Raw genomic sequence first — 20,201 nt, 5'->3', positions numbered from 1 at the left:
TGTCAGGAGGCACCAAGAACAATGTTCTCGTCACAAAACCATCGGAACGATTCCAAGATACCCGCGTGATCCTAATTTTTTTTAGTGAAATTGAGGAGAGAAGAGTCAAAACTTCTACGTCAGGAGACCTCACCAGAGCGACGAAGGGACTGAGGAGTAAAAAGAATCCTACTCTCCGATATATATAATCCTAAGACTCAAAACATTTTTGTTCTAGACTCAACAACGCCAGCGATTCGATCAAGCAGGGGGCTCCTAAGTCGGGGATGGCTCTGATTACCAACTTGTAACGCCCACGATGCGGCTAATCTCCCACGTGTCGAGGCACGACTTAGAGGCATAACCGCATAGTGGTTTTGTCGCAAGAAGGGTCATCTTCACACAATCCCATGTAATGAACAAGAATGGGATAAAGAATTGGCTTACAATCGCCACTTCACACAATACATAAAAAAACATACATCATTCAGAGATACACACATAGGTCCGACTACGAAACCAAAATAAAAGAAGACAACCCAACTGCTAGATCCCCGATCGTCCCAACTGGGCACCACTACTGATCAATAAGAAAAGAAACAACACAACGAACAAGATCTTCATCGAGCTCCCACTTGAGCTCAGTTGCGTCACCTGCACTGGTATCATCGGCACCTGCAACTGTTTTGGAAGTATCTGTGAGTCATGAGGACTCAGCAATCTCACACCCGCGAGATCAAGACTATTTAAGCTAATAGGAAAGGATGGTGTAATGAGGTGGAGCTGCAGCAAGCACTAGCATATATGGTGGCTAACATACGCAAATAAGAGCGAGAAGAGAAGCAATAGAACGGTCGTGAACTAGCAATGATCAAGAAGTGATCCTGAACTCCTACTTACGTCAAACATAACCCAGAAACCGTGTTCACTTCCCGGACTCCGCCGAGAAGAGACCATCACGGCTACACACACGGTTGATGCGTTTTAATTCAGGTCAAGTGTCAAATTCTCTACAACCGGACATTAACAAATTCCCATCTGCCACATAACCGCGGGCACGGCTTTCGAAAGATAATACCCTGCAGGGGTGTCCCAACTTAGCCCATTATAAGCTCTCACGGTCAACGAAGGATATTCCTTCTCCCGGGAAGACCCGATTAGTCTCGGAATCCCGGTTACAAGACATTTCGACAATGGTAAAACAAGACCAGCAAAGCCGCCCGATGTGCCGACAAATCCCGATAGGAGCTGCACATATCTCGTTCTCAGGGCAACACCGGATGAGACATCCTACGAGTAAAACCAGACCTCGAGTTTCCACGAGGTGGCCCCGCAGTCTACTCAGTTCGGACCAACACTCGAAGGAGCACTGGCCCGGGGGGGTCTAAAATAAAGATGACCCTTGAGTCTGCAGAACCCAAGGGAAAAGGGGATAGGTGGTAGCAAATGGTAAAACCAAGGTTGGGCCTTGCTGGAGGAGTTTTATTCAAAGCGAACTGTCAAGGGGGTCCCATAAATCACCCAACCGCGTAAGGAACGCAAAATCAAGGAACATAACACCGGTAAGACAGAAACTAGGGCGGCAAGAGTGGAACAAAACACCAGGCATAAGGCCGAGCCTTCCACCCTTTACCAAGTATATAGATGCATTAATTAAATAAGAGCTATTGTGATATCCCAACATAAACATAATCCAACATGGAGCAATCTTCATCTTCACCTGCAACTAGCAACGCTATAAGAGGGGCTGAGCAAAGTGGTAACATAGCCAAACAACGGTTTGCTAGGAAGGTGACAAAGGTTAGAGGTTCATGGCAATTTAGGAGGCTTGAAGAGCAAGTGAATAGGTAACGCGGCATAGCAATAGAGCGAACAACTAGCAAGCAAAGATAGAAGTGATTTCGAGGGTATGGTCATCTTGCCTGAGATCCCGCAAGGAAGAAGAACGAGTCCATGAAGAAGACAAACAGACGGAGTCGAACGAATCCTCACAACTCCGGAAAGAAACCGAAGCTAACGAGAGAAGCAACCCGGAAAGAAACAAACAACATAGTAAACAACCACCACATACACATGGCATGATGCAAAAACAAATATGATGCATGTCCGGTTTAAATATGCAAGGCATGGTAAAGTGCAACAAACAACACTACAAATTAAGTGGAGCTCAATATGCAACGAGTTGCATATTGACGAAACACCACATTTAATTATTTAGTTCGCTCTTGTTTGAGTAACCAACAATATGAAATGTTGTTAACCATGGCAAGGGGTGAAGCATAATTAAACAACCTATCTAGGCATGTTTAAATGAGGCCGGAAATAACAAACGACAATACCGGAAAATCCCCATATGTCATTTAGCAATTTTAATGCAAACATCAATTTCAAACATTTGAATGTTGTTATCATGATGCGGATGACAAGCAAGTTATATGCGATTTTATGAAAATGTTGACATGAAGATGATTAGGAGCATTTGGTCACCATGGCAGAAAGAATTGGGTGCCACGGCGATGAAAACGGAAACGATGCCATGGCAACGTCCCGGTTCCGATAACTCGTTGAGCGACCGGTGCGAATGAAGATGTGGATGTGCGGAACATGCAAAAGATGGTGGGGTGATCCCGGTTACCGGGTTCCCACGGTATGGCGGCATGGCAAGGAAACGAGTGACAGCGTGCGACGAACAAGTCGGGCACGGTGCAAACGCAAGCAACTCAAACAACACATGCTTTCGTTCCACGGACGTCGTTCTCGGCGGTTATACCTTCGAAGCGTGCATCCGGGGCGGAACGCGTTAGAAGTGGAAGTAGTTGTTCACGGGGTCATCATGGAAGTAGTGGTACACACGAAGGTAGGTCGAACTTGACGGTTCCGTTACACGGGTCTTCGGCGACGGTAGTGGAAGTAGTGGCACACGTTCGTTCTCGGAGAGGTACTTGACGAATCGGAGTAACTTAGGGTCGACGGTAGTCGTTCACGTTCATAGTCGCACAAGTTTCCGTAGATGTTCGGGGTCACGGTGAGGAACTCAGCGTTTCGGTGCGGTCTAGAGGAAGTAGACGTTCTCGAAACGGTCGTAGTGGAAGTTGTGGTACACGGCGACGGTAGTGGTACACGGTCGTCGTGGTACTTGGCGAGTCCGCGTAGTCGTAGACGTTCCAAGGTACTTGATGCATCAGCAGGTGTAGTCGTACATGTTCGGAGAGGATCTTGGCGCATCCAAAACGAAGCAACACAAAAGGGCCTCCGGTCTTGGTGGTCAACGAAGGGAGGCGGGCGACGAAACAGCAGCAACGAGCCGGCAGTCGGACAACATGGCCGTGCGGTGGAAGGGCCCTGGCACGAGACGATGATGAAGAGGAGGTCACAGGGAGAGCTGCTGGAGGCGGATGCAGAAGGCCATGGCAGCGGCGGCTACTGGCACGGTGGGGTCCGAGCGCGGCGTCGGCGAGAAGGAGCTGGCGCGCGACGCATGGTGGTGGTGGTGGGGAGCTCCGGCAACAACAAGCTGCAGGAGGCCGGCCTTGGAGCGTCGGTGCTCGAGGCGAGGAGCAGGAGACGGCGTACACGAAGTCATGGGGGCGCGGGGCCTGCTCCATTGAGGCAGAAGGAGGCCGGGGCAGGAGCGGCGTGGGTTGGCGAGGTGGTAGCGGGGGCTCCAGACGGCGCGGCGGCCATGGAGGTGGGTGTCGACGCCATGGGAGCGAGGAGGAGGTCGGCGGCGAGGCTTGGCGACGAGGAGAAGCAGAGGAGGGGGCTTGGGCGCTGGAGGGAGCGGCAAGCCATGGAGGGGCACGGCTGGCCAGGAGGGCGTCGGGCGCGAGGGAGAGAGTGGAGGGAGAGATCGAGTGAGGAATATGGCGGCGCGGGGGAGCAGCAAGGCAGCGCCATGGAGGGTGCGAGCAGAAGGGAGCTCCTCTCCCTGGCTCTATGCGTGCGTGACGGCGCAGGGAGGGACGAGAGGGAGAGATCGAGAGGAGGGAGAGATGGGCTAGGTTAGCGAGGGGGCTGCCGACTGGGCCTTAGAGCTGCGGCTACAGTATGGGCCGGCCTGCGAGGCTGGCTGGGTCAGGCCGCAGGTGGCCTTAAGCGGGCTTTGGCTATGCACTGCTCCCCTCTCTCTTGATATTCTCCTAACAGAAAAAATAGAGAGACCAAAAAGAATCAAGAGAAGAGGCCATGGAGAAGAATACAATGGTGGGATATTTTGTAAGGCTTTATGGAATGTTTCCAACCCAACAAAAGTGGTTCCAGCAAAATAGGCGAAGTTAAACCCAAAATTATTTAACTTGCGCGAAAGGAGTTTGAATGGAGTCTAGGATTTAGGAGTGTCCAGAAATGTTGAGACTTTAGGAGGAGCCTCGAAAAATGGAGAAAGTTTGGAGAACAAACATGAAGCAATAGGCATGAGAATTAAATTGCAAGTGTGTTATGGTGATTCCAAACTTAATGGAATATTTTTAATATAGCTCCCTAATATTAGGAGGATATGTTATAAAGAGAAATCACCATGTGAATTCCCTCGACTTAAATAGATCGAAGATCCATGCAATTTATTTAGTTGAGTTTTAAAAATTAAATGACATGATGGCATGATGACATGATGCAATGCAAAAATAAAAGAGCAAGCACCAAAAGAAACACGCGGTGATCACGAGAAAATGGAAGTCTTCTGGAGCGTCGGTCTCGGGGCGTTACACAGGGCCGCGCGCCCCTCCCCCCAGTCCGAATAGGACAAGGAGAGGGGGGCGCCTCCCCCCTTTCCTTCCTCCCCTCCACCTCTTCCCCCTCTCTCTCCTAGTCCAACATGGAAAAGGGGGGAGTCCTACTCCCGGTAGGAGTAGGACTCCTCCTGGCGCACCTCTCCCCTTGGCCTGCCGAACCCCCCCTTGCTGCTTTATATACGGGGGCAGGGGGGCACCTCTAGACACACAATTGATCAACGATCTTTTAGCTGTGTGCGGTGCCCCCCTCCACCATATTACACCTCGATAATATCGTAGCGGTGCTTAGGCGAAGCCCTGCGTCGGTAGAACATCATCATCGTCACCACACCGTCGTGCTGACGAAACTCTCCCTCAACTCTCGGCTGGATCGGAGTTCGAGGGACGTCATCGAGCTGAATGTGTGCTGAACTCGGAGGTGCCGTATGTTCGGTACTTGATCGGTCGGATCGTGAAGACGTACGACTACATCAACCGCGTTGTGTTAACGCTTCCGCTATCGGTCTACGAGGGTACGTGGACAACACTCTCCCCTCTCGTTGCTATGCATCACCATGATCTTGCGTGTGCGTAGGAATTTTTTTGAAATTACTACGTTCCCCAACATGTCCCGAGCGCCCGAAGACCTTGACGGAGAGCAAATCGCTCTCCGCTAGCTTCAAGCAGAGGACGTGCCCATCCATCAAGCAATGGGCGCATGCAAAGGTTTTCCAGCCCCGGCGAAGGAGCATCACTTGAGGGGTGGGGAACCCTGTGTTCACCCACATGTCGCCATGGCAACGCCCCTTCATGTGAAGCCTCAGCCGCGGTGGCTAGTCGATCTCCAGCACCCTCGCGAATGCCCAGGAAGATGAAGGCGGCGCCGCAGCGGCCCATGCAGCTGCAGGATAAACTCGAGCGCCGAGTCCCCGACGTGACCACTCGGTGAAGCAGGAGGAGTTGGCGAGGGAGATGGCGACGGAGACGGAGACGACGTAGGCATCCCCCTTCCACGCCCAGCTCTGCCTCAGCCGCCTCTGCCTCGACCGCCTCGCCGACCGCAGCCCCGTCCAGCAGCCCCGCCTCGAGAATGGCCTTCACCCTGGGCATCTAACTGTTCCTTGACTGCCGCAGCTCTCTGGCGGGAGGAGGACCTGGTCGCCTCCGCAGAAGAACGGCCGCGGCCACGCCCTCTCGCCATGACTGTGGGTGGAGATGGAGACAAAGGGGAGACGCAGGGAGATGCTCTTCCTCCTACCCCTGAGTTCCCTTTTTATAGTTGGGAACGGGAGGCCGAAAGACTAGCTCTACGCCCCTGAAGAGCCCGCTCGAATCCGGCTCATTAAAGTGGAAGCAAGCGAGGCCATCGACCGCCCTCCCCGCCCAATCGAAGGCACGTGAGTATCGGCCCCCGCGCGCCTTCCCATATTCCATGCGTTTGTCACCTACCCCGCGCCGTGCATGCAGCTATGTGGCGTAAGGAGCAGGCGTAGTGGGAAATGTGGAACGACGGTTCCAAGGCGGAGAGAGTAAATGAGCGGCGGCTCTGCCGTTTCGAGGGAACCCACAAGCCGCCTCTTTACTGTTCGCCACGGATGACGCAAGCATGCTGCGGTCATTCCGCGCACGACCCCCATGTCACGCATTCAACACGGGTCATGGGGAAGCGCGATGGGCAAGCGAATTAACGCAGTAAAACTCCGCCCCGCGTTCTCGCGCACCGTTCTGGGCTCGGCCCAACAACACGTTGCGCTTATGTGTGGCAGAGGCCCGGGGCTCCTGTCAGTGTACAAAAGTAGGGGCTCTCCTTTTTACCCCTCTACTTGTGCACGGGCAGTCAGAGCCGCACCTACGGCCACACTTAACGGGGCAAAGGGAGGAAGCAAAAGCACAAGAATACCAGAGACACAAAGAGCAAGAGGGCGAGGTGGACTCCCCCGGCAAGACCCTTGCCGGGGCGGCCTCCGCAGCCCCGGCAAGAGCCTTGCCGGGGCAACTTGCCTAACGCCAGCAGAGCGCGCCACCCTTGAGCCCAAGGGTTCCAACACCATCAACCACATTGGAACCAAGGCTCGGGAGGCACCTCCATGCTGGCATGCAGATCTTTGTGAAGATCATAAGCACACAAGATCAGATGAGGACCAGAAGACGACGATCCTCGGCAAGATCCTTGCCGAGGAAATCCACGAGACCCCCGGCAAGATCCTTGCCAGGGACGACCGCGATGCCACGGCAAGACCTTTACTGGGGCCCCGGCAAGACCCACCTATGGGGCCACAGCCAGGCCCACGTCTTCCAAGACTCCACCGCCGTTCCCATACAGCTGCCAGCCCAACCAGCTGGGCAGGCACCTACGTGGCGACGCGCGGCCTCCAGGCCAACTTAGCAAGCACCTACGTGGTGGCATGCAGATCTTCGTGAAGACTCTGCCACCGCGCCAGCCCAGCAGCCAGCCAACGTGGCACTACAACGCCTCATCAGCTCGGACGCGCGTCGGAGCCAGGCGAGGCGGTGACAGCTGGGACGAGCTTCCTTGTCGTCCCCGATAAAGCAAGAAGGGCACGTCGGCAGCGCATTAAATGCATTTGTCCGACGGTGCCAGAGGATAGACTTAACCACGGTGTACCTTTCCACCTCCTGTGTGCCACTGTGGCGACCCCTTTTGACTATAAAAGGAGGCCCAAGGCGCACGGGAGAAGGATTCGGATCTTTTGAACAAGGCACACGCCGTAGCTAGTTGAAGAGCTCAAGAACACTCAAATATACACCAAAGCAGGACTAGGGTATTACGCATCCTCGCGGCCCGAACCTGGGTAAACGATCTTTGTGCTGACTCTTAGAACCGCTCTTTGCACAACCTCGCGCCCACCAACCGCAGAAGGGATTCCAGTGATTCCATAGGTGTCGTTTTCCACCGATAATGGTTGTTTTATAGGAAGAGCAAATGAAGATGTATGGAAGGGAAAGAGATATGGGTTATGAATGGGAAGGGGAGAAGACACGCATGTTTTCTTGATAGCGTCCATCTGTTTCCTGTCCAATCGTTTCTTCTGGATTTGGTGAGCATCTACTAATAATGGTCGCCATGTGATTGAAAGTTCTCTGGTGACACAAAACAGAGCGCTCGGTATTGAATGGGTTGCCAGTTTGCTAGGAACTGAAAACTAAATGCATGGAATCAGAATAGACTACACTCAGGAAAATACTGAACCTGCCACCGACTGGAGGATGCAAGCATCAGATGGGCAACACCTGGAAGCCCTGGCTGCGACTGCGAAATGAGGCCCTGCCCAACGTGATCACCAGCAAAGCCCTTTGAGCTTGAAAATAAGTGCGTCCACCAGCTGGAGACCTGCCCAATGCGGCGTCCGCTCCATGGTTGAGTTGCCGAGCAGAGTATCCTTCCAGGCGAGAGCCTAGCGGTCGGTCTGATTCCGTCAGGAGCGATCAGTATCAACCTCCCCAATGACGCCGAGACACCTTCGCCTGAAGGGAGACAGGAGGAGAGGAGAATCAGGGCCAAGGAGGCAAGGACGCCGACTCGACGACACGCATCGCACCTGCAAAGGTGAATCCTGGTAAGTGGTAACTGCCGAAGGTGACTTGGACCGGCGGTTATGCCAAGAGCAGTGAGCGGCGCAGGACAGGTGGGTTGTGCCGGAGGAGCACTTGATGCAGAGATGAATCCCCGCCGGCGTGGTTACTTAGAAAGGGGAAAATTTTACTGCACTGGAGGATGCTAGATGTGGGACAGAGACGCTTATGTGGTGGTGGGTCCTTAGCAAGTAACTGATGCTTATTTGGCCGGGGGTGTTCTACTGATTGGACCCATATGTAAGTCAATAGAAGAATGATGATGTGGCTAGGCTGATGATGTGGATAGCTTGCATGTTAAGATAAATAGGATAGTGGGGATCAACTATTTAGGTATTATAGATTTTCTACTTATACTTTTCCTTATGTGGTGTCATCACCTACCATAAGATTAGCATATGATCTTTTTAATTTATTTCCTTTCTTTTTATTGCAACATGAAAGTAAAGAAAGCAAAAATTCAAAATAAACTTTATTATATATCCCACACACGATTACAAGGATAGATCACTAAGCAAACTCTCAAAAAGAAAGGATCGAACTAAACTTTTATTCATCTAAAGCAAAAGATCGAACTAATATAAGTAAAGGAAAAAAATAGTGGGAATGATACGATACCGGGGCACCTCCCCCAAGCTTGGCGGAAGCCAAGGGGAGTGCCCATACCCAATACTCAATTTTCTTTTGGTGATGAAGAAGAAGGCGATGGTGACGATGAAGTGATCTTGCCCTCGGGTTTCCTTGGTAGAGGTCCACCATCATAAGAGGAGGAGTGAGTCTCACGGGTCCTGCAACCGGCAGCCAAACTCATACCTTTAAAGCTCGCCTCATATTCAAAGAATTGTTTTGAAGATCGTAGATCTGGCTTTGGAGGAAGTTGATTTGCTCGTTGAGGGTGAAGATGATGTCCTTCATGGACTTGCCATCCACCTTGAGGTCACGGGTAAGGTCCATGATCATCAGGTGATTAGCATTGAGTCCACGCCCTACCATCTCTTTGCACCGGAAGACCTCCTGCTCCATAGCTTCAAGCCTGACCTCCATGGTTCCCGTCCCCTTGGGGCCCTGCACATCGCGGATGTGAAGCACCTCCTCATGCATCTGGATGACTTGAGGGTGCTGCACCACCTCCCGCAAATAAGGGTTGATGACGTTCTTGAAGAACTTGTCCTTGGAGGAGCTTGAAGCGGCCTTGGCAGATGGGATTTGATAGAAAACAACAAGGAAAAGAAAACAGAAGATTTCTCCGTGATACGATGGTCAATAGGTTCGGGAGGTACATAAAGATTTTTTATCTTGGGAGACAAGCAAACTATAGAAAAACTGTTGTGCCCACCAGGTTACGCTTCCTGGTTGTTTCTTATTTTCCTAATTTTTGTTATATTCCAAAACTGACAGAAAATATTTTTGCGGATTTTTCGGAGTCTGTTTACTTACCGTATCACGTACCTCCTTCTTTTCACGATTCTGGAGTGTTCCAGAAGGACTCTTTTATGTGTTCTTCCGGTGTCAAAGTTTGGATAGTATTACTTTCAAAATTAATGGGCGTACCTGAGATATAATGTTTTATTCGTTGCCCATTAACAACCTTTGGGTTAGTACCTTCGACATTATTTATTTTGATAGCTCCAGACTGATAAACCTCCTCGATAACATAGGGTCCTTTCCATTTAGAGAGGAGTTTACCTGCAAAGAATCTAAAACGAGAGTTGTACATAAGAACATATTTTCCAACTTTAAACTCACACTTTTGGATTCTTTTATCATGCCATCTTTTAACTTTTTCTTTAAACAACTTGGCATTTTCATAAGCTTGGGTTATCCACTCATCTAATGAGCTAATATCAAATAACCTCTTTTCACCGGCAAGTTTGAAATCATAGTTGAGTTCTTTGATTGCCCAATATGCTTTATATTCTAACTCAAGAGGCATATGACAAGCTTTTCCATAAACCATTTTATAAGGAGACATACCCATAGGATTTTTATATGATGTTCTATAAGCCCAAAGTGCATCATCTAATTTCTTAGACCAATTCTTCCGGGACCTATCAACAGTCTTTTGCAAAATTAATTTTATTTCTCTATTGCTAAGTTCAACTTGACCACTAGACCGAGGATGATAAGGTGATGCAATTCTATGGTTAACATCATACTTGGCAAGCATTTTACAGAAAGCACCATGAATAAAGTGTGAACCACCATCAGTTATTAAATATCTAGGGTCTCCAAACCTTGGGAAAATAACTTCCTTAAGCATTTTAATAGAGGTGTTGTGATCAACACTACTGGTTGGAATAGCTTCTACCCACTTAGTAACATAATCAAGAGCAACCAAAATATGTGTATACCCATTAGAGGAAGGAAAAGGTCCCATATAATCAAATCCCCAAACATAAAATGGTTCGACAACAAGTGAATAATTGATAGGCATTTCTTGACGCTTACAGATATTACCTATTCTTTGACATTGATCACAAGATAAGACGAACGTACAGGCATCCTTGAAGAGAGTAGGCCAATAAAATCCGGATTGCAATACCTTGTGAGCAGTTCTATTTCCAGCATGATGCCCTCCATAAGCTTCAGAGTGACATTTCCGTAGGATTTGTCCCTATTCATGCTCAGGTACACAACGTCTAATAATACCATCTACTCCTTCTTTATAAAGGTGTGGGTCATCCCAAAAGTAATGTCTTAAATCATAGAAGAATTTTTTCTTTTGTTGGTATGTAAAGCTAGGTGGTAAATATTTAGCAACAACGTAATTAGCATAGTTAGCATACCAAGGAGTATTATGAGAAACATTTATTGCAGCTAACTGCTCATCAGGGAAACTATCATCAATAGGTAGTGGGTCATCAAGCACATTTCAAGCCTAGACAAGTTATCAGCCACATGTTTCTCAACTCGTTTCCTATCAGTGATATGTAAATCAAATTCTTGTAGCAAGATAACCCATCGAATAAGTCTAGGTTTAGCATCTTTCTGTTCCATAAGATATTTTATAGCAACATGATCGATGTGAACAATTTCTCTTGAATCAACAATATAAGATCTAAATTTATCACAAGCAAACACCACTGCTAGGAATTCTTTTTCAGTAGTTGCGTAATTTCATTGAGCACTGTCTAGAGTTTTACTAGCATAATGAATAACATTCAATTTCTTATCAACTCTTTGTCCTAGAACAGCACCAACAGCATAGTCACTAGCATCACACATAATTTCAAAAGTCAAGTTCGAATCAGGTGGTTGAACAATAGGTGCACAAATTAAGGCTTTCTTGAGTGTTTTGAAGGCTTCTAAACAATCATCATAAAAAACAAAAGGAACATCCTTTTGCAAAAGATTTGTAAGAGGCCTAGAAATTTTAGAAAAGTCTTTAATAAATCTCCTATAGAAACCAGCATGACCTAGGAAACTACTGTCGGTGTTCTGGGAACGGGGGTCCCCAGACTTGCTTGCCTGCGGCCCGCGGCGTGGCTAAGCCAGCAGGCCGTACGACCCATCTTCATCAACAAGGCATCCAAGACCCTCACGAGGGTCCAAGCCTCGCGAGGCGGACAACGCAAGACCTCCTTAGGAGTGGCCTAGTTAGGCAGGCTCACGAGGAGTGGAGATATCAAGGCAGGGCAAACCTCACGAGGCTCTCGTGACGTGAGCCGTGACGATCGACACCAGGCGGGCGCCAGGCGGGTGCCAGCACGCACAGTGTCCTTGTTTCCTCTTTGGTGCTAAGGAGGCAGCACAGGCGAGGAGTACCGAGGCATCAGGCAAAGGTTGCTATATCAGTGCAATGAGACCAAGACCAGGAGGACGGCAAGACGGAGGTCATCGTGGAGCCCAAGACGGCGTCACCACCAGAGCCTTTCGCAGGCGGAGACCACTTTTGTTAGGATAGCTTGTACTAGCTGTCCCCCTTCAAACTTGCCCGCCGTTGTTGGCTCCCTTCCCGCTCAATATTTGGGAAGAGGACCAGGGCCTATATAAGTAGAGCTAGCCGCCACAGTAGGGGCATCTCGTGTCGGCTGGATCCCATCTGATCCGATCAAGCAGTTCACCCAGCTCTCACCCGCTAAGACACCAAGCACAAGAACACCTCAACCTCAGGAGGCTGTTCTTCCCTCTGTACTGTTCATCACCAGCCCAAGAGGCAATCCACCACCACCACACTGGAGTAGGGTATTACACCACAACGGTGGCCCGAACCAGTATAAATCTCGTGTCTTTCTGTGTTGCGAGTTCGTCGAGTTCGTCCACGAGATCTTAGCGAGCTAGGGCATAGATCGGTAGGAGGAAAAGACTTCGCGCGCACCCCAGTGTTCGAACCTTAAGGGTTTGCCGGAACCCCACATCCGACATTTGGCGCGCCAGGTAGGGGTGCGCCGTAGCCTCCTGTCAGGACCCCGATTCCAAGTCACACCGATCTAGCCTCATTGCGGCCTCACGCACGGTACTCCCACGGGTGTCGCCTTACCATGGCCCTGGACCGTTTGCGCCTTTTGGCTCACGTATATGACAATGTCGCTAGCATCCATATGATAGAGAACCCGGGCCGACATGGCTAGTCGTGAACCCAAAGCGGCACTAACGTATGGGGACAGGCATACATGAGTCCACATCGAACGTGTCGGTCAGCAGCGTGTGAATCCGGGCTGTAGCACTGGGCTAACAGGACTCCGGGAACCCGGGCTGTAGCAGGCTAGGCAGGACTCCGGATGTCACCGCGTGACATTTCCCCGAAGGGACAGACACAGGAACGATATGACTCACATGCCGGCCAGTCAAGTGTCCAGAGCAGTAGTGCTGGGCTAGCAGGACTCCGGTGAACCGGGCTGTAGCGGACTACTATGGCTCAAGGAGGCACCAGACTACATTTCCCCATAAGAGAGGTTGCTAAAGATAAACAACTAGATTGTCGGATCCCACACATACCAAGCATTTCAAACATACACACAATATGCTCGATATGTGCAAATACAACATGGCATCACAACAAAACTCTACAACTCAAGTACTTTATTTAAAGGGCTCCGGAGAGCCTTACATAACTTGTTCATACAGATAGGGGTCACATGACCCGACACTCAAGTCATACAATCATACAAGCACATGCGGAAGCAAACTGTCTGGGTACAGACTCTAGAAAGAAAGAAGGCTTGACGAAGCCTGTCTATCTACATAGGCCCTTCACAAGCCTAGATCACCACCTGGGTGGCAAGTCACTCGTCGTCGTCGAGTTCTACGTAGAACCCGTCAGAAGGGGCGGTGTTGTCGTCTGAAAACAGTAATTAAAGCAACATGAGTACAAAGGTACTCAGCAAGTCTTACAACAGATCCTACTATACATGTTCATTCTCAAGAAGGTAGTGGGGTTATTGCAGCAAGCCAGCTTTGACTCTTGGCTAAGCTATCCTACGATACACCACTTGTGAAATAGTTTTCGCACACGAGTCCACTAATCACCAATTCAATACTCCACCGTGGATCCTCCCTCGTCATCCGCGAGAGGGCCATCCGCGGTACTCACACTTATCTTGAGGCTTTTAGTAGTATCCATTTACTTGTCTATGAACTGCATAAGCGACCAAGTAGTCCTTTACCGCGGACGCGGCTATTCGAATAGTTTCATACCCTGCAGGGGTGTACTTCGTCACACACGCTCTCACCACTTATCGTCGCTACACGACGTGTACTCGGCAACCTTCAAGCGGAAGCCCAACGTGGGTGTCGGCCATAGCCTACCTAAACACTCGAGTCTCTAGTCCAGGTTTATCGCCTATTCAGGTTCCATCCGCAGGGAGTCCGGCCGAGGTTTCCACATACGGCCCCGAACGATGTGTGCAGGGTTCCCGGTCACCAAACGGGCGACTCGGTACACCGGGCCACGAGCCTACCGCATCACAGCCCACCCCTTGGTCAGCGCTGTCCACGGCCTCCAGCTTACTACAAACACCAGAAACTACGTGCAACTCCTGGACAGAGGACAAGGGTGAATAAGAAGCCGAGGGGGTCCATTGGTTTCGGGCCCAATGTGTGGTAGTAGCTGAATTTTAAATCACGCATACAGATCTCAGTTCTTAGGGACGGTCTCAATGAAACAACCCACCATGTACTCCTACATGGCCTCCCATCGATACCTTTACCAAATCGTATTCAACACTTTACTCCCTTTACCGACACACACACTTTCACTCTAGTTCATCACCTTGATGAGCCAGACCTGACACAACTCTAAGCATAGCAAGCATAGCATTGTAGGAACACACAACATGGCTCAATCAACTCCTACACATGCTAGTGGGTTTCATCTAGTTACTGTGGCAATGACAGGTCATGCAAAGGAAAGTGGGTTCAACTACCGCAACACACAGCAGTTTGAATCGCGTTGTCTTAATGCAGTAAACGAGAGCAGAAGCGAGAAGATGGGTTTGTATCGAAATGATCAATGGGTTGCTTGCCTGACGAAGTGGTGGTGGGATACTGCCCTTCAGTTGGATACTCGTGAATATCCTCGGAGGCAGGACCTACCACGGTGAGCATACCGAAGCACAATCAACACCAAGCAAGTGCAACAATATGATGCATGCATGAGACATGGCAAGATGGATGTGTTGGGCTAATGCAACTAAGACCAGATGGGTTTGGACTAATTTGAATCAAAGATTCAAATTCCAAGTTCATAAATGGCCCATATTAATGCTTTATCTTGTTCTATATAAAACAGTAGGTTAACTTGCTTAATCATGCATGAAACCAGTACAGATGGATAGAATGGATTTTTCTGATCATTTTTCATATATAAATCTTTTCATTCTGAGCTATAGATTATTTTCTATGATTTTTTGAAGTTTGTGATAATTTCTGGAATTTCCAATATAAGAATAATTCCAGTAAATGCTTTACTGCGTCAGCCTGACGTCAGTGTGACGTTAGCAGGTCAACGGGGTCGTCCAGGTCAAACCTGACGTGTGGGTCCCCTGTGTCAGTGTCACTGTTAGATAATTAGTTATTTAGGATTAGTTTTAATCTCTAACTTAGGTTAATCAGCAGGCGGGCCCCACTTGTCAGTGACCCTGGGGGGTCAAACCGTGGTCTAACCACGTTGACTCGCCGGCGTTTAGCCGCCGGCGACGTCCAGACGCGGCGGTGGTGTGCGGGATTGCTCCTCCGGCGACCAAAAGGACGGCGGAGAGTACCTACGTGTAGCTGGGGGCGAACCACGTCGACTGGTGGTGGTAGTGGAGCTCGGGGTCGCCGGAATCGACGCCGGCGACGAGCCGGGCGGCTGCCGGGGTACGGGCGTGGTTGAAACCGTAGCTAGAGAGCACGGCGAGGAACGTGTGAGGGTGCTACGGGTTCCTGGCGTTGCGGTGAAGCTAATGGCTACGGTGATGCGGCCGTTGGATGGCCGGAGCCTCGTCGGCGACGAGCTCGTGCGGCGGCGCGTACGGGTGAGCTTCGTGCGGTGGCTACATAGCTCGAGAGAGAGAGAGAGGAGAGGATGGGAAGGTGGCCATGCTCACGGCGGTTGCGACGGAGCAGGCGGCGAGGTCAGAGACGAGCTGTAGCAGTGGCGACGGCGGAGGGGATCTCCGACGGTGAGCGGCGAAGGCGAGGTCGGTGGCGAAGCTTCGGGGCAACCGAGCGCTCGGGGCTCGGCTTGCTCGAAGGAGTGGGCGACGGCGGTGCTGTAGGACACGGTGGAGTGGCGCGAGGTCGACGGTGGGCGCGGTTACTCCGGTGAGGTGTCTGCGGCGGCGTCGGCCATGGTGGGGAGAAGGCGAGGGAGAGGCAACGGAGGAGAATGACGGTGTCCAGAGGCTCGGGGCGCGTCGAGGGAGGTCGGCCAGCGCATCCGCGGCGAGGGCGGCAAGCAGCTGGCGCCGTGGCGAGCTCACGCTCGCCGGCATCACCTCTCTGCCTGCTCTGGCGAGAGCAGGCAGCTGACTGGCGCGGGCCAGCACAGTGCTGGGCCGCCAGGTGGGCTGCCAGGTGAGTTTCTCTGCCTTCTGTTTTTTTCTCTTTTTATTTATTTCTGTACTGTGTTTTGAAATAGTAAAAATACTATTTCATTTGGAAAAATCCTGAAAATATTCTGGGGCACCTTTGAGATTATTCCCAACAGCCTAAAAATACCTTCAAGATTATTTGGGCATTTGAAAATATTTATAGCATTTAAAATGCCCAATGCAAATACTTATGGCTTGTGCAAAAATCCAAGATGGCCTCCAAAAATATGAAACCATTTTTGGCAGAGGTTTTAGCCAAGACCAAAAGGTGGTGAACATTTATGGAGGGCATTTCAGGTTCATTGAAAAGAATTTTAGTAAACCCTAGTTGTTCCAGGGGGGGTGCTGGGGGTTTCTGGCATCCCCATTTCAGGTTTCTGTGAAATATAGACATGATGCAACACTCTAATGCATGAACTAACTAGGATGTGACAACTCACCCCCACTCAAAAGTATCTCGTCCCGAGATTTAGGATCCATTGGAAAGAAGGTGGGGTACTCAAGTCGAAGACGATCCTCCCTTTCCCAGGTAGCTTCTTTCTCGGAATGGTGTGACCATTGAACTTTGAGAAACTTGATGTTTTGGCGTCGAGTGGTACGCTCGGCTTGATCAAGGATGCGAACGGGATATTCCCGATATGTGAGATTATCTTGGAGATCAAGCGTTTCGTGGTCCACTCCACGGATAGGATCCGAGAAGCAACGCCTGAGTTGAGATACGTGGAACACATCATGAACCTTGGAAAGATGCGGAGGTAGTTCCATTTGGTAGGCAACTTCTCCTCGCTTGGCAAGAATGCGAAAGGGTCCAATGTAGCGAGGGGCCAATTTGCCTTTGATACCGAATCGATGGGTTCCCTTTAAAGGAGTCACCCGAAGGTAAGCCTTCTCGTCAACCTCAAAAGTCATAGCCTTATGTTTGCGATCATAATGGCTCTTTTGGCGAGATTGGGCTGTTTTCAATTTCTCACGAATAATGCGAATCTGCTCTTCTGCTTCCTGAATCATATCCGGGCCAAAGAGTTGTCTTTCCCCGGTTTCTGACCAGTTAAGAGGCGTTCGACATTTCCGTCCATAGAGAACCTCGAAAGGGGCTTTGCCCAAGCTAGCTTGGTAACTATTGTTATAAGCGAACTCGGCGAATGGGAGGCATTTCTCCCAATCCATGCCGAAAGAGATGACAGAAGCTCGGAGCATATCCTCCAGAATTTGATTAACTCGTTCTACCTGACCACTTGATTGAGGGTGAAAGGCGGTGCTAAAAGAGAGACGAGTTCCCATGGCATTTTGGAAACTTTCCCAAAAAGAGAGGTAAAGAGACTTCCACGGTCTGAGTTAATTTCCAATGGAACACCATGAAGAGACACTATTCGGGAGATGTATAAGTCTGCTAGCTGGCTAGCGGTTATACTCTCACGAACAGGTAGGAAGTGGGCTACTTTGGAAAGACGATCGACAACAACGAAGATAGCATTATTCCCTCTCTTGGTCCTGGGAAACCCGGTAATGAAATCCATACCGATTTTATCCCATTTCCATTCGGGAATAGCCAGAGGCTGAAGGGTGCCAGCAGGTCGTTGATGCTCTGCTTTAACACGTCGGCAGACGTCGCAGTTAGCAATGTATTGAGCAATTTCTCTCTTCATCCTAGTCCACCAAAACCTCTGGCGTAGGTCTTGATACATTTTAGTACTACCGGGATGAATGGTGAGAGGAGATTCATGAGCTTCCTTAAGGATCAATCGTCTCAGGTTGCGTACCTTGGGAACCACTAGACGGTCTCCAAAGAACACGACACCTTGGTCATCAACGGAGAAACAATCCGCAACTCCTTTCTTGATGTTTCTCTTAATACGGGAGGTTCCCGGATCTACCTTCTGAGCTTTGATGATCTGATCCGTAAGGGTAGGTTTCGCCACCAGGGTGGATAGAAATCCTTGAGGAACAATGTGAAGGTTAAGCTTGCAGAATTCCTCGTGGAGAAGTGGTTGACTTTGTTGTAACATCAAGTTGTTACAATAGGATTTACGGCTTAGCGCATCAGCCATGACGTTGGCTTTGCCCAGGGTGTAAGTAATTCCTAAGTCGTAGTCTGAGATCAACTTGACCCAACTTCTTTGCCTGAGATTCAAATCCGGTTGGGTGAAGATGTATTTCAGACTCTGGTGGTCGATGAAAATCTCGCAACGATTACCGAGAAGGTAATGTCGCCATGTTTTGAGTGCATGGACTACGGCTGCAAGCTCTAGATCATGTGTGGGATAATTATCCTCATGTGGACGCAACTGCCGGGAAGCGTAGGCAATCACATGACGGTCTTGCATGAGTATGCAACCTAGTCCTTGTCGCGAGGCGTCGCAATAGATAACAAAGTCCTTAGAAAAATCTGGTGGTACGAGTACGGGAGCAGATGTCAGGCGTCTTTTCAGTTCCTGAAAGCTGAACTCGCACTGTGGGGTCCACTCGAACCTTTTATCTTTCTTGAGGAGTTCGGTTAGAGGTTTAGCAACCTTGGAGAAATTCTCGACGAAGCGGCGGCAGTAGCTCGCTAAGCCAAGGAAACTCCGGACTTGCTTAACCGTTTCAGGGGGAGTCCAGTCAAGGATGGCTTGAACTCGCTCGGGATTGACAGCAATACCCTTACCAGAGATCACGTGGCCTAGGTAGGTCACTTCTGGCAACCAAAATTCGCACTTGGAGAATTTGGCATAAAGGCGATGCTCTCTGAGTTTTTCTAACACAAGTCTAAGATGTTCGGCATGCTCTTCCTCGTTCTTCGAGTAGATAAGGATATCATCGAGGTAAACCACGACTAACTTGTCTAAGTACTCCATGAAGATCGAGTTCATCAAGCGAGAAAAGGTGGCTGGAGCATTGGTTAACCCGAAGGACATGACTATATACTCGTATTGGCCATAACGAGTAACAAAGGCCGTTTTAGGAATGTCCCCGTTCTTGATTTTGATTTGATGGTAGCCCAACCTCAAATCCATTTTAGAGAAGACTGAGGATCCAGCGAGCTGATCATACAGATCGTTGATCCTGGGAAGCGGATACTTGTTCTTGATTGTGACTAGGTTGACGGGTCGGTAATCTACAACCATCCGATCCGTACCATCCTTCTTCTTGACGAAGAGGACGGGGCAAGCCCACGGAGAAGAACTAGGACGGATGAAACCCTTTTTCAAGGACTCATCGAGTTGTTTCTTAAGCTCGGCTAGCTCTAGGGGTGCCATCTTATAGGGTCTTCTAGAGATTGGGACGGTTCCTGGAACAAGGTCTATCACGAACTCAACATCCCTGTCAGGTGGAATACCTGGCAGTTCTTCAGGGAAGACATCCGGGAAGTCACGGACTACCGGCACATCTCCGAGGTCTGGAAGGGGGTTGGCATTTAATGAGTAAAGCTGACGTTTAGACACTCGGGTCAAAACATTGACTGTCTTGCCCGACGGATGGGTGAGTTGAACAGTTCTAGTAGAGCAATCAATCTTAGCATAATGGGCTGACATCCAGTCCATACCCAAGATGATGTTTATGTCCGAGGACTTGAGAGCTATTAGTGATGCAAGGAAGACCAGTCTGTCAACAAGAATTTCATTTCCATGGCTTATCTTAGAGGTTTGCCATCTAGAACCAGGAGTTTGAATTTCCATGGAAGTAGGCATGTCACTAAACGTGGTGTTGTGTAATCGAGCATAGCTCTCAGAGATAAATGAATGAGATGCTCCAGTATCGAAAAGAACAGTTGCCGGATGGCAATTAACAAGGAGCGTACCAAGGACGACGTTGGGATCCTCATGAGTTCCTTCAGCTGAGACATAGTTGACATGGCCACGTGCTGTGGTGGCTGGCTTGGCGTAGTAGGTCTTTCCTGCTGGCTTACCACGGCCAACGGACTGTC

The 20,201-nt window shown here is 49.7% G+C and overlaps 1 long non-coding RNA gene across 1 annotated transcript; it reads right to left on the bottom strand.

Annotated features, from left to right (window-relative positions):
• Positions 1 to 410: 410 nt before the first annotated feature.
• Positions 411 to 4,563, bottom strand: LOC141042568 (uncharacterized). The gene is made up of 2 exons (XR_012205784.1): positions 2,750 to 4,563; positions 411 to 1,992 (listed from the first exon to the last, which is right to left on the bottom strand). It is a non-coding gene; the product is annotated as an uncharacterized lncRNA (long non-coding RNA).
• Between the last annotated feature and the right edge of the window lie 15,638 nt (positions 4,564 to 20,201).

Source organism: Aegilops tauschii, chromosome 1 (assembly GCF_002575655.3).
Source record: "Aegilops tauschii subsp. strangulata cultivar AL8/78 chromosome 1, Aet v6.0, whole genome shotgun sequence".
NCBI classification, from domain to species: Eukaryota; Viridiplantae; Streptophyta; class Magnoliopsida; order Poales; family Poaceae; genus Aegilops; species Aegilops tauschii.
The sequence above is the reverse complement of the archived record's forward strand: the minus strand, read 5'-3'. Positions and strand labels throughout refer to the sequence as shown.